Raw genomic sequence first — 13,641 nt, 5'->3', positions numbered from 1 at the left:
TTGAACTGGGTCTTGAAGCATGAGCAGGGGTTCTTCCACTGAAGGAGGAGGAGGGGGATTTCAGGTAGAGGTAACAGTGTGTGCAAAAGCACAGAGGCGTGGAAAAGCAGAGGGAAGAGCCAGATGACCAGCGGGCCTGGAGTGTGGAAGATGTAGCTGAAAATGGCGTGAGCAGAGGCTGGAGAGTAAGAAAAGTCTGGATCTGGAAGGGCCTGAATACCAGGGAAGGTGCTCAGGTGTTAGTATGGTACCCTCTGGAGCCCCTGAGGCGAGAGCAGGGATGTGACGTGGTCAGAGTGGCCATCTGGACAGACCGCACCAGCAAGGCTGGGCCAGGAAAACCGGCAAATGACTGCGGCTGTTCTGTGGTGTGTTCTGTGGTCCTGGGTGGGTTCAGATGCTGCTCTGTGGTGTGAGGTGGTAGGGATCATTGCCAGGCAGTGGTCTGCGGCTGGCAGTTAAGGATACACTTGAGAAGTGTTTAGGAGGTGAAATAAACAGGATGCACTGATTGGCCAGGGGAAGGGCGCATCCAGAAGAGAACGCAGTGATGCCTGGGGTCCTGTTGTGGGGAGCTGGGTGGATGGGAAAACCACCGAATCCCATCTCAGCAGGCCTCCCTAGTGGCTCAGCAGTAAGGAATCCACCTGCTAATGAGGGAGATGTGGGTTCCATCTCTGGTCCAGAAAGATCCCCTGGAGGAGGAAATGGCAACCCACTCCTGTATTCTTGCCTGGAGAATCCCATGGACAGAGGAGCCTGGTGGGCTACAGTTCAAGGGGTCACAGGGAGTTGGACACGGCTGAGCAACTGAACTGATGTTGCCACCTGATTTCAGCACACACACTCTCCCTGGGAAGTGGAGGTAGTTACTGAGCCCTCCAACTGAGAGAGGAGTTTTTATAGCCTTATAATTGAAAAAAAAGTTTTGAAGTTGGTAACAGAGGCTCATTACAGTCACGATGGCAGTGTGGTGTCCACTGCTAACCTCATTTCCCCTGTTCTCAACATCTGGACCATTCCCGTGAAGCCTAATTTTATGCATTAACTTGACTGGACCGTGGGTGCCCAGATAACTGGCTAAACATTATTTCTGGGTATGACCGTGAGGATGTTTCCAGAAGAGACCCACATTTGTGTTGGTAGACTGAGTAAAGACCGTCTCCCCAGTGCAGGTGGGTGTCACCCAACCTGGGAAGGGCTTGAATGGAACAAAAAGCAGGACAAAGAGGGGGCATTTATCCCTCAGCTTGATTGCTGGAGCCTCAACCTTATCCTCCTGCCCTAGGACTGGGGCTCACACCATTGGCTCACCTGGTTCTTGGGACTTTGGAATCAGACTAGGAATACACCATCAGCCTTTCTGGAGCTCAGGCTTGCAGACAGAAGACTGTGGAACGTCTCAGCTTCTGTAACAGCACGAGCCGATTAGTGGCTGCTGCTCAGTTTTTCAGCACTCACTTCCTCTGGCTCAGAAGTCCTGTGCTGAAACACCAGTGTCATAAATAGTGGCCCATCAGCCAGCTGGATCTCTAAGCGAAGAGCCCCCACCCACCTGGGCCAGCCCTTGGTTGGACATGTAGTATGAGCATGAAGTAAATCTTTGTTGCCTTAAGCTGATGAAATGCAGGGTTATTTCTTACCCACCTGGCTGGTATAAACCTCCCCCCCACCCCCCACCCCCACCCCGCCGTTTAGTGAGCATCTACTGTGTACAGGCTCTTTCCTTATCAAATAGCTAGAAGGACTCTGTCACTGCACACGAGTTTTGCCACTTTATGCCAAACCCTTCTTGACCTCCCATCCCATTCAGAGGGAAAGCCCAGTTCTGACCAGCAGGACCTAGAAAGCCCTTCCCTGTCTGCCCCTCCTCACCCCCTCCTCCCAACCCTACTGGCTTCCTCACTTTGCCTTCAGCGCCAAGCATGCACCTACCCCAGACCCTGCTCTCGCTATTCCTTCCGCCTGGAACGCTGTTCCTCCGCGTATCCCCACGATTTGCCATCTCACCTCCTTTGCTCAAACCTCACTTTCTCAGCAAGGTGTTCCTGGACTAGACATTTAATCCCCACCTGCCTTCTCCGCTTCATCACTACTGTTCTTTATCACCTTCTCCTGGTTTAACACGTACCTTATTTTTCCTTGTTTACTCTCTTTCTCCCCACCGGAATGGGGTCTCCCCAGAGCAAGGATTTTGGTTGTCTCTGATCCCTGCAGAATCCCCAAGGCCTGGCACATAGAGGTCCTCAAGAAATTCACTTGAATGAATGAAAGCATGAGCGCCTCACATCCTCCCAGCAGTCTGTGAGGAGGACACTTTTGATTCCATCTTCAGCGGAGGAAGCAGAGACTCACCGCCTGGCCAAGATGGTCCAGTTACAAGACCCACAGCTCATGTTCTAAACCCGACCTGTCTCACACGTTGCTGTTGAGTCGCTCAGTCATGTCCGGCTCTCTTTGCAACCCCATGGACTGTAGCCCGCCAGGTTCCTCCGTCCATGGGATTTCCCAGGCAAGAATACCGGAGTGGGTTGCCATTTCCTCCTCCAGGGGATCTTCCTGACCCAGGGAGCAAACCCACGTCTCTTGCATTAGGAGGCAGGTTCTTTACCTCTGAGCCACCAGAGAAGCCCGTCCCAAACGTTAGGCAACAGTAACACGGTGTGGGGATTCCCATCTTTATCTTGAGCATCTGGAGGGTTACAGCGACTTTAGGCTGGTCACACTAACCTGGCCCAACTAGGCTGGTCCTGGGAAGGTCTCCCTTCCCAGTCTGGCAGAGAGGGATCTTCCCCACGCAGGGTTCTGGGCTCTGTTGGGGCTTCTGAGCCAGGCAGCATCGCCACCTGCTGGACACGTGAATCCCTCTGTGTCTCTTGCTCCCTGATGGGCCGGGAAGGAGCCAGGCAAGCTCTGGAACTTAAAGAGTTGAAGTGTGTGCCTACAGGGCATAAGCCCAGGGACCCCATTATCTCCGCATGTATTCACAGCAGCGTTAAGAGCTGGGCTCCAACAGACCCGGATTTAATTCCCAGCTGCACCACATTTGAAAAACCCCCTGATGCTGGGAAAGATTGAGGGCAGGAGGAAAAGGGGATGACAGAGGATGAGACGGTTGGGTGGCATCACCGACTTGATGGATATGAGTTTGAGTAAACTCCGAGAGTTGGTGACGGACAGGGAGGCCTGGCGTGCTGTGGTCCTTGGGGTCGCAGGGAGTAGGACACGACTGAGCAACTGAACTGAACTGCGCCACTTTCCAGCTGTGTAACCCCTAGTTTCAGACCCCCATCTGTAAATTGAGCAGCTATCTCCGGGATGCAGTGAGTGTCGAGCTGGTAACGCCCACAGACCACCCCTCAGAGAGCCCTCCCTAGACCATGCCCATCTGAAACAGCTCCTCCTCTCCCTCCAAGCCTTTTTTTCTTTTTGGTACTTTCACTTTACCTTATTTTTTCCTTTATAGCACATTCCACTGTCTGACACTTTAATATTCCTTGTTCACTGTCTTCCCCACAAAATGTCAGCTCTATCAGCGTGAAGACTTTGCTCCCTGCTGTATTCCAAGAGCCTTCTGCAGGGCTGGGCGCACTGTACGGCTAAAGAAAAATACTCCTGTGTTGAAACACACTTTGTATTTTGACACAAAGTGTTCGGTAAACATTACTGTTTTTGTGGTTCTGTGTTAATTTATTCCTTTGCTCCTCGTGTAGTTGATTCACTCACATATACTTCTTTTTTCTTTATGGTGAAACATACAGAACTCAAAAGCTGCCGTTGTAAAAATGTTTTGAAGTGTGCAGTTCAGTGGCATTAAGGATGTCCACACTGCTGTTTAACCATCACCAACAAGCCTTTCCAGAATCTTCCCCCACTGCCAGGCCCTGGCCCTCACCGTTTCACTTTCTGTCTCTATGACCTGGCTACTCCAGAGTGATAGTTGCTCAGTCTTGCCTGACTCTTTGCAATCCCATGGACTGAAGCCTGCCAGGCTCCTCTGTCCATGGAATTCTCCAGGCAAGATTACTGGATTGAGTTGCCATTTCTTTCTCCAGGAATAAATTAATTAATTTATGTGAAAGTCACTCAGTCGTGTCCAACTTTTTGTGACCCCATGGACTGTATAGCCCATGGAATTCTCCAGGCCAGAATACTGGAGTAGGTAGTCTTTCCCTTCTCCAAGGGATCTTCCCAAACCAGGGATCGAACCTAGGTCTCCCGCATGGCAGGTGGATTATTTACCAGCTGAGCCACGAGGGAAGCCCTCATGTAAGAGGAATCGCCCTTTTAGCTTTTGTCACACGTATTTCTTGAGCCCCTACTGCGTACATAGGAAGTGGTTCCGGTAGGACTACGGTGAGTGCTGGAGGGCTGTGATCAGTGCACCCTGATGACAGGCTGCTACTGCTAAGTCACTTCAGTCGTGTCCGACTCTGTGCAACCCCACAGACGGCAGCCCACCAGGCTCCCCCGTCCCCGGGATTCTCCAGGCAAGAACACCGGAGTGGGTCGCCATTTCCTTCTCCAATGCATGAAAGTGAAAAGTGAAAAGTGAAGTCGCTCAGTCGTGTCCGACTCTTAGCGACCCCATGGACTGCAGCCTACCAGGCTTCTCCATCCATGGGATTTTCCAGGCAAGAGTACTGGAGTGGGGTGCCATTGCCTTCTCCAGGGAAGAGCCCAAATAAAATGGGCACCGTCCCCTGCAGATTCCTTTCTGAGCTGTGAGGTGCTCAAGCCTGGGCGGGGAATGAATTCTCAGACTCCTGCCTATAGTTTTTCCTTGAGTGCTATACCCAATAGAGACACCAGGTGGCAGCCTCGTGCCATGAAGAGGCCTTTGGCCGCTGCCTTTAGAGGCAGATGATGTCTGGAGTTCATGCACTGGAGAAGGAAATGGCAACCCACTCCAGGGCTCTTGCCTGGAGAATCCCGGGGACAGGGGAGCCTGGTGGGCTGCCGTCTATGGGGTCGCACAGAGTCGGACACGACTGAAGCGACTTAGCAGCAGCAGCAGCAGCCGGTGGGGTACTGGGGCCCAAGTCCTCCAGGGTTTGAATCTGCCCCAACAAGGAGGAGGAGGAGGGGAAGAGAAGAAGGGGCAGCATGTTGTAGGGGAAGGTGCATGGGTTGGCAACGGACACACCTGTGTCCGGCTCAAGCCCTGCCACTTCTCTGCTGTGTGGTATTGGGTGAGTCCCTTCGCCTCTCTGAGCCTCTGCTTCAGCATCTGCAAAATGTGCTGTGCTTAGTCACTCAGTCGCGTCCAACTCTCTGCGACCCTATTGACTTTAGCCCGCCAGGTTCCTCTGTCCTTGGGGATTCTCCAGGCAAGAATACTGGAGTGGGTTGCCATGCCCTCCTGCAGGGCATCTTCCTGACCCAGGGGTTGAACCTATGTCTCCTGCATTGCAGGTAGATTCTTTACCATCTGAGCCAGCAGGGGAGCCTGTCTGTAAAATAGGTCTTCTGATAGAACCTCTGCAGGGTGGTCAGGAAAAGGGAAAACACAGCAAGCGCTACTTGGTTACTGGCATTTATTGGTGTTTATTGAAATGAAGAAAGAGTCTCTGTGACCTCTGCAAAGTCAGGAGGTGAGGGGAATCTTTATTCCTCTTCTGCCATTCATGAAAGGTCACGCTGATTCCCACTTCCCAAGTTCTTACAGCCACCCTGAGCCCAGTGCCTGGGCACCCTGAGCAGTCAGCAGTTTTCCAAATCACTTTACAGCCTACTCCTCCAGAGCCCTCCTGCCTGCTTCTCGGCCAAGCTGCTTCCATGAGCTTCTTCCTTCCAAGCAGGAGCAGCCCAGCAGGGTTTTGCATATCCCTGCTTTACAGATTCCTTGCTGGTTTCAGAAACTAGGTTTTATCGCCCATAAGAATTCTGATTTAAGAAGCAGACACAAAGGCTCAGATTTGGAATGATTCCCATTTATATGAAATGTCCAGAGAAGGTCCTTCCATAGAGACAGAAAGTAGGTTAGTGGTTAGCAGGGCTTGGGAGAGGGGAGGATGAGGAGAAACCATTTAATGGGGTTTTATTGTGGAGTGATGACATAGTTTGAAGTCAGATAGAGGTGGTGGTTGTATAATATTGTGAATGGACTAAACATCACTGACTTATTCATTTTAAAAATGGCAAACTTTATGGTAATTTCATCTCAGTTCAGTTCGGTTGCTCAGTCATATTTGACTCTTTGCAACCCCATGGACTGCAGCATGCCAGGCTTCCCTGTCCGTCACCAACTCCTGGAGCTTGCTCAAACTCATGTCCATCGCATCGGTGATCCCATCCAAACTTCTCATCCTCTGTCGTCCCTTTCTCCTTCAATCTTTCCCAGCATCAGGGTCTTTTCCAAAGAGTCAGTTCTTTGTATCAGGTGGCCAAAGTATTGGAGTTTCAGCTTCAGCATCAGTCCTTCCAATGAACACCCAGGACTGATCTCCTTTAGGATGGACTGGTTGGATCTCCTTGCAGTCCAAGGGACTCTCAAGAGTCTTCTCCAACACCACAGTTCAAAAGCATCAATTCTTCAGTGCTCAGCTTTCTTTATAGTTCACCTCTCATATCCATACATGACTACTGGGAAAACCATAGCTTTGACTAGACGGACCTTTGTTGGCAAAGTAATGTCTCTACTTTTTAATATGCTGTCTAGGCTGGTCATAGTTGTTCTTCCAAGGAGCAAGTGTCTTTTAATTTCATGGCTGCAGCCACCACCTTCAATGATTTTGGAGCCCCCCAAAATAAAGTTTCTCACTGTTTCCCCATCTATTTGCCATGAAGTGATGGGACCATATGCCATGATCTTAGTTTTCTGAATGTTGAGTTTTAAGCCAGTTTTTTGGCTTTCCTCTTTCACTTTCATCAAGAGGCTCTTTAGTTCATTTTCACTTTCTGCCATAAGGGTGGTGTCATCTGCGTATCTGAGATTATTGATATTTCTTCCTGCAATCTTGATTCCAGCTCGTGCTTCTTCCGGCCCAGCGTTTCTCATGATGTACTCTGCATATAAGTTAAATAAGCAGGGTGACAGTATACAGCCTTGACGTACTCCTTTCCCAATTTGGAACCAGTCTGTTGTTCCATGTCCAGTTCTAACTTCTGTTTCTTGACCTGCATACAGATTTCTCAGGAGGCAGGTCAGATGGTCTGGTATTCCCATCTCTTTCAGAATTTTCCACAGTGTTGTGATCCACACAGTCACAGGCTTTGGTGTAGTCAATACAGCACAAGTAGATGTTTTTCTGGAACTCTCTTGCTTTTTCTATGATCCAGCGGATGTTGGCAATTTGATCTCTGGTTCCTCTGCCTTTTCTAAATCCAGCTTGATCATCTGGAAGTTCATGGTTCACGTACTGTTGAAGCCTGGCTTGGAGAATTTCACCTCAGTTACCAGAAGAAAGAAAGAAATAAAGAAATCTGATTTAAGAATACGTTATTGTTGGGATTTCCTTGGTAGTCCAGTGGCTAAGACTCTGAGCTCTCAATGCAGGGGGCCCAGGTCAGGGAATAAGATCCCACATGCTGCAACTAAGACCCGGCACAGCCAAATAAATAATACACGAAGAATATGTTACTGTCACCATTAAAGGTTGGGGAACAGGTACAGTGGCCCTCCAAACCTTGAAATTTAAGACTAGTGTTTTTCTCCCTCTGATCATCGAGGAAGGAGCAGAATGGATTCATCTATGCATCCACTCACATACTTCTCCACTATTTATGATTAACCTGTCACACTCTTATTCATCCACAAGTATATCATGCCCTCTTGCCACTCAGGTACTTGTCCATTCATCCACCTACCCATCCATCCTTCCACTCATTCACCCACTCAGCAACCCCTCTACCCACCCATCTACAGACTACCCATTCATCCATCCATCCGTCCGTCCACCCACTCATTCACCAGTCCATCTGACCTTAGCACCTTCTCAGTCCAAGGCACTGGTATTTTAATAATAAGCAACCCTGACTTGGTCCCTATCCTCAAAGAGTTCCCTAAGTCCAAATGATGAGACATATTTTTAAGCAATTACAACAGAGTGTAATGAATGCTTCAAGGAGGAAGATTAGGAAGCTGTGGAAACCCTTAGTAGGAGTCGCTGACTCAGCTTGCAGTCAGGGGAGTGCCGGGGAGGGTCTCCCCAAGGAAGGAATGTGTAAGTGCCACAGTTTGGGTGCGGTGAGGGGGAAGAGGGGCTTGGAGAGAACTGCATGGTCAAGAGTGGACAGGAGAGCACAGCAAAGCGACGTTCAGCATGGTCAGCACCGAGCAGGTAACGTGGGGGAGGGAAGTGGCCAGATAACCCGGGGGACAGGGGCTTTGTGGTCATGGCAGAGTCTGAGCTTCATACGGTGGGAGCAGGGCAGAGAGCCACGTGTGTTCGTCCTGTAGTCGTGTCTGACTCTTTGTGGCCCCACAAAGACTGTAGCCCACCAGATTCCTCTGTCCACGGAACTCTCCAGGCAGGAATACTGGGGTGGGCTGCCATGCCCTCCTCCAGGGAATCTTCCCGACCCAGGGATCTAACCCAGGTCTCCCACATTGCAGACAGATGCTCTACCATCTGAGCCACCATGGGCTGTTGGGCTCAGATTTGCATCCCGGGTAGACCCCTGGGAGCAGGACTGGAGGAAGGAGGCAGGCAGGAGCCTGCCGACGGGGTCTCAGGCTGCCCGGTGTCGGTGGGGGTGACAGGACTGCAATGGCTGGCCAGGGCGGGGGTGGTGGTGACTCTCACTCACTGCCTTGCAGCCCTCGTTGTGCTTAGCAGGCCTGCCCGCCCTCCTCTAAGCCCAGCTGGCTGGACCCCGGCTGGGATCTGATGGGGGCTGCGGAGCTCACGCTTCGTCACTTTGCTCATATTAGGTGGTGGTTGTGGGTCCAGGGGTTTGAAGGACTGAGCCTCTGCAAGGAGCAGGGAGCGGAGGGGGAGGAGGATCCCCGTCCAGGGAAGGGTCCAGGACCCACAGGGGACAGTCCTTCTCCCAGGGGCCGTCCCCTCCCCACCCCTTCACATCACCCTGCACATCACCCTGCACATCACCCTGCACATCAATCACCCAATAGGCAGGGATCCTATCTCACCGACGAGGAAATGGAGGCACAGTGAAGCCAAGTGACTTGCCCCAAGGTACACATGGAGAAAGCAGCCTCTCTGGGGCTTGAACACACCTCGCTGAGTCCCCACCCTTTCAACTTAAAAGTGTGTGTCAGTCGTTCAGTCGTGTCCGACTCTGTGTGACCCCATGGACTGTATAGCCCACCAGGCTCCTCTGTCCATGCAATTCTCCAGGCAAGAATACTGGAGTGGGTAGCCGTTCCCTTCTCTAGGGGATCTTCCCCACCCAGGGACTGAACCTGGGTCTCTGGCATTGGAGGCAGATTCTTTACCGCCTGAGCCAACGGGGAAGCCCATCTTTGATAGCACTTCCTTGATATCCATCCTCTTAAAAAAAAAACAACGCTACAAAGAACAATGCATGCCTACATTTCCGCATCTACATCCACACTGAGCAGCAGAAAAAACAGAACCAATCACACAGCCTACGAAGCCCTAGGGCCTCAGCGTGAATCCTGCTCCTCTCCTTACTAGGAAAGCTGTGTGACCTTGGGAAGGTTACCCAGCGTCTCTGTGGCTCTGTATTTCCTTCTGCCAGATGAGCTAATGAAAGTGACTACCAGGTGAGATGTTGCGATGGACCAATGGGTTGACTTGTATAAACGTAAAGTGTTTAATAACGGTAAACATTCATCGAGTGCAGGGCATGTACCAGGCACTGTCCTTACACTTTACACATATTTACTAATTTAAATCTCACAAGAGCCTTGTGAGAGGGGCCTTCACTATTGTGCCTATTTTACAGATGAGGAAACTGAGGCCCAGAGAGGTAGATCCCACTGCCCTTGGGCACACAGACAGGGAGTACAGAGGCTGAGCCCTGAAGTCATGCTCTGGTTGGTGCTCCTCCAGGGACAGTCATGTTCTGTAATTATTGGACGCAGTGGTTATAGCCACCACCGCCGTCACCCAGCATAGACTCAACCTCCAGCCTGCTGCCGGGCCCCGGGGAAGCTGGCTCAAGAGAAGGGACAAACGTGAGTCGGGAAGGTCCTTCCTCCCCTTCATCTCGTCTGAGTGGACAACCTGAGACTGAGAAGGCAGGCTGGCGGGCACGTGGGGCGAGAGGGAGCAGGAGAAGGAGCACGGACGACGGCCTGCTCCCCGGCGCGGCCCACACCACCTCCTCCTGCACCACATTCTCCCTGCACTTCTGATGCCTACCATTCACGGCAATTCCGTCTCAAGATGGGGAGAGCCCTCTCCGGGGTGTGTGGGCTCTGGGATCACCCACACTTCTTCACTGCAGTTAGAAGATGCCAGTCCCGCTGGGACCTCAGGAGACAGCTGCCTTCTGGAACTTCCTGGACACTGTGCATAAACAAATGGTTTTATTGCTTTCCCCCACTTGATTATAGAAGTGATAGATGTCCATTGTAAATAGCTCAGAAAAGAAGTTTTATTTTATTTTATTTTATTTTTTTTTTTTTTTAGAAAAGAAGTTTTTTAAACCATACAAAAAGTTTTAACCGTCTACCCATAACACCACACTGAGAGAGACTGTGTATAGAAAAGAAGGTAGAGGCCGTGGGCTCTGGAGTTGGGCAGTCTTGACCTTGATGAGAAAATTAATTTCTTCTGCCTCAGTGGTCCCATCTGCAGAATGGGAATCATAAACGTGGCCACCTCAGGGGTTGTTATGAGGAAGAATGAGATCAATGTAGGTCCTCCACTGCCCTGCTAAACAAATTTAGCCAGTATTGCTGTGTACACTGGGAACCTTTAGGGAGATTTTCTTCCAGGAAGAAAATACAGTTCAAAACAACCCAACCCAGTCCAATCCAATTCGAATGACACCAGGTACATGTAATTTTGCATCCTGTCTATTTTTACTCATCATTCAATTTTGGACACTTACAGAAAAACGACATTGACCTTTCGTTTACCACGTTGCTTGTAACGGCTGGGTCACGTTTCATGACTGGGCATGCCATCACTTGTCACACCCACCCGACTGCTGGACTTAGAGGTGAAGTCTTTTCTTTTGTTGTTATTATACATAATAATGTAGTGGGAAAACTTTAAAACAAACTCTGTCCAGAATTTCTGAGTATTTTCTAAGAGATTCCTAGAAATGGAATTGCTGAGTCAAAAGGAATAAGTATTCTGGCTATGTTAGCAAATCATGTCCAGACAGTTTTTAAAAATCAGTTTGGGTATCTGCACTGCATCTACAAATGTCTTTATTTCCCTGCATCCTTACTGGTACTGCCATTTACGATTTTTTTTTAAGTTTTGTAGATTTAATGGGTGAGGAAGAGTCCCTCCAGTTGCGTTCTTAGTTACTAGGTGAAAAGATGAGTATCTTGGTGTTTAATGTTGGGTGTTTGGTAGCTGACAGAGCAAGTGTCTCATCTCTCTTCACTCTGGTCCCTTACCTGTAAATTGGGGACAATGTCCACTTCATAGGGTTGTTGTGAAGATAAGATAAGTTAATGCATATCAACCTGCTAGAGCTCATCCTGATAAATGTCAAATCGACCTCATAAATCATCACTATCTTTGGTTGCTATTCTGTCAAATTGCACAGGCATGCTCCAGGGCCTGTCTGCTAAAGGAAAGAGCCCTGTGCAGATCCATGTGCTGTCTGTTCCTCGGTTTCTGAATCTGTCAGGTGCGGCTGAGAACACCTTGCCTTGAAGAAATCAGTGAGGGTTTCCTTCTCAGAGGCCTGGGCACATGTAAGGGTTTACTGCCTCTCTTCCAGTTTGATGAGACGTAGATTCCAAAAAGAGGTGCTAACACTCCAGGCAGTGTGCCTAGAAGGGCACCAAAGCCAACACTTGAAAGGGGAGTTAGAGTTAGCCAGTTGGACACGAGGGGGAGGGGGCCCCAGGCAGAGCAAGCAGCAGGTACAAAAGCAGAAGTTTAGAAGAGTCTCAGGGGTGGGGGGCGGAGAAGGAGATGGCGCCCCGCTCCAGTACTCTTGCCTGGAAAATCCCATGGACGGAGGAGCCTGGTGGGCTGCAGTCCATGGGGTCGCGAAGCGTTGGACACGACTGAGCGACTTCACTTTCACTTTTCACTTTCATGCATTGGAGAAGGAAATGGCAACCCACCCCAGTGTTCTTGCCTGGAGAATCCCAGGGACGGGGAGCCTGGTGGCTGCCGTCTATGGGGTCGCACAGAGTCGGACACGACTGAAGTGAGTTAGCAGCAGCAGCAGCAGGGGTGGGGACATGAAGGTGAGAGAGAGGGTGGGAGCCTGCAAGTCCTTTGTGACTAGACATTTGATCGTTTCGGACTTGGGCTGTTACAAATAGCACGTCTATAAAAGTTATTCTGTAAACACTTGGTGTCCACGAGCAAGCATTTCTACTCTACCTAGGATAAAACTGGTTGGGTCATAGAGTATGCGTAACATTCAGTTTTAGCTGATACTTAGGCTTCATTTTTTTTCAAACATTACTATGGAAAATTTCAAACATACAGAAAAGTTGAAAGAACAGTACAGTGAGCACCTTTATACCATCATGACTCTATCATTAACGTTTTATTACACTTGTTCTGGCATCACAGCCCCTCCACTAGCTGGCACACTAGGCTTGATGCACACAGGCAAAGTCACGCTCAAAATTCTCCAAGCCAGGAGCGACAGTGCGTGAACCGAGAACTGCCAGGTGTTCAAGCTGGATTTAGAAAAGGCTGAGGAACCAGAGATCAAATTGCCAACATCCGCTGGATCATAGAAAAAGCAAGAGAGTTCTAGAAAAGCAGCTACTTCTGCTTCATTGACTATGCTAAAGCCTTTGACTGCATGGATCACAACAAACTGTGGGAAATTCCTCAAGAGATGGGAACACCAGACCAACTTACCTATCTCCTGAGAAATTTGTATGCCGGTCAAGAAACAGCAGTTAGAACCAGACATGGAACAACAGACTGGTTCCAAATTGGGAAAGGAGTACGTCAAGGCTGTATATTGTCACCCTGCTTATTTAACTTATATGCAGAGTACATCATGCAAAATACCAGGCTGGAAGAAGCACAAGCTGGAATCCAGATTGCTGGGAGAAATATCAATAACCTCAGACACGCAGATGACACCATCCTTATAGCAGAAAGTGAAAAGGAATTAAAGAGCCTCTTGATGAAAGTGAAAGAGGAAAGTAAAAAAACTGGCTTAAAACTCAACATTCAAAAAACGAAGATCATTGCATCCGGTCCCATCACTTCATGGCAAATGGATGGGGAAACAATGGAAATAGTGACTGACTTTATTTTGGGGGGCTCCAAAAGCACTGCAGATGGTGACTGCAGCCATGAAATTAGAAGAATTTCATGGAAGAAATTCTTGGAAGAAAAGCTCCTTGGAAGAAAAGCTATGGCCGACCTAGACAGCATATTAAAAAGCAGAGGCATGACTTTGCTGACAAAGGTCCATCTAGTCAAAGCTATGGTTTTTCCAGTGGTCATATATGGATGTGAGAGTTGGACTATAAAAGAAACCTGAGCGCTGAAAAATTGATGCTTTTTGAACTGTGGTGTTTGAGAAGACTCTTGAGAGTCCTTG

The sequence above is a fragment of the Bos mutus genome, chromosome 22, assembly GCF_027580195.1.
Source record: "Bos mutus isolate GX-2022 chromosome 22, NWIPB_WYAK_1.1, whole genome shotgun sequence".
NCBI classification, from domain to species: Eukaryota; Metazoa; Chordata; class Mammalia; order Artiodactyla; family Bovidae; genus Bos; species Bos mutus.
Note: the sequence above shows the minus strand (reverse complement) of the source record.